Raw genomic sequence first — 1,690 nt, 5'->3', positions numbered from 1 at the left:
CCGCCAGCCCCCGGAGCAAGCCCAGCGGCTCGCCAGCGTGGTGACCGCGTGACCCCAATTGGAGAGGGGGCGGAGCGGAGCCGCCACCCACACCCGCCAGGTGGGCAGACCCAGGACCCAGTAGTACATGGGCGTGGTAGGAGGGGCAGGGCAGAGCCGCCCTTCGCGCTTGCAAGGTAAACAGACCTGTGACAGCCTGGCGGGTCAGGCCCAGTGGCCTGCCAGTGTGGTACACACGTCCCCCCAACTCGAGTAGGGGCAGAGCAGATCCTTATCCCACGCCCGGATCAGGCCCTGCCGGTGTGGTGGTCACGTGACCCCAATTGGAGTGGGGGTGGAGCGGAACCGCCACCCGTGCCCGCAGGGTGAGCAGACCAGTGATCAACCTGCAGATCAGGCCCAGGGGTCCGCAGGCGTGGTAGGAGGGGCAGGGCAGATCCGCCGCCCGCGCCTTCAAGGTAGGCAGACCTACAACAGACCGGCGGATCAGGCCCAGGAGCCTGCCGGCGGGGTACAAACACCACCCTAATTGGAGTAGTGACAGAGCAGAGTCGCCTCCCTTGCCAGGAACAGACCCAGCATCCTGCAGGCGGGGTAGTCACGACACCCCAATTGGAGTAGGGGCAAAGCAGAGCCTCCACTCGTGCCCGAAAGGTGGGCAGATCTGCGACCGACCAGCAGGACAGGCCCAGTGGCCTGCTGGTACGACAGACACGTCACCCCAATTGGAGTAGGGGCAGAACAGAGCCGCCACCAGCTCCCAGAACAGGCCCAGTGACCTGCCGGCGTGGTAGCCACGACACCCCAATTGGAATAAGGAGAGAGCAGAGCCGCCGCCCGCACCTGCAGGAAAGATACGCAAGCAGTATGAAAAGACAAGGAAAGAAAGGACCACAAGCAATGCAGGTCAACGCAACTTTAGAAGAGGTAACAGCTGCAGCAGATGGAATGTCAGATAAAGAATTCAGGATATACATGCTGCAGATGATCTGGAGTATCAAGGAAGACATTAAACAGCAAAATCAGACAATGAAAGATCACTTCGACAACGAATTACGCAAACAAATCCAGGAAGCAAAGGATCAACTATACAGGGAGATAGAGGTTATAAAAAACAAGCAATCAGAAATCCTAGAAATGCAGGAAGCAATAAACCAACTTAAAAACTCAATGGAGAATACTACCAACAGAGTAGAACACTTAGAAGATAGAACATCAGACAATGAAGACAAAGTATTTCAACTGGAAAAGAACATAGACAGCTCAGCAAGACTGTTAAGAAACCATGAGCAGAACATCCAAGAAATATGGGATAACATTAAGAGACCAAACTTAAGAGTCATTGGGATACAGGAAGGTACAGAGCTCCAAACCAAAGGAATGAACAGTCTATTCAATGAAATAATACAAGAAAACTTCCCAGACTTGAAGAATGAGACAGAATCCCAAATCCTAGAAGCCTACAGGACGCCGAATGTGCAAAATCATAAGAGATCCACACCTAGACACATTATAATGAAGATGCCCAACATACAGAATAAGGAGAGAATTTTAAAAGCTACAAGAGAAAGGAAGCAGATTACATTTAGGGGCAAGCCAATCAGGATAACAGCTGATCTTTCAACACAGACTCTGAAAGCTAGAAGATCCTGGAATAACATATTTCAAACACTGAAAGATAATGGGTTCC

The sequence above is a fragment of the Marmota monax genome, unplaced genomic scaffold (genome assembly GCF_021218885.2).
Source record: "Marmota monax isolate L192 unplaced genomic scaffold, Marmota_monax_Labrador192_F-V1.1 WCK01_AAM20220418_F8-fsc00034, whole genome shotgun sequence".
NCBI classification, from domain to species: domain Eukaryota; kingdom Metazoa; phylum Chordata; class Mammalia; order Rodentia; family Sciuridae; genus Marmota; species Marmota monax.
Note: the sequence above shows the minus strand (reverse complement) of the source record.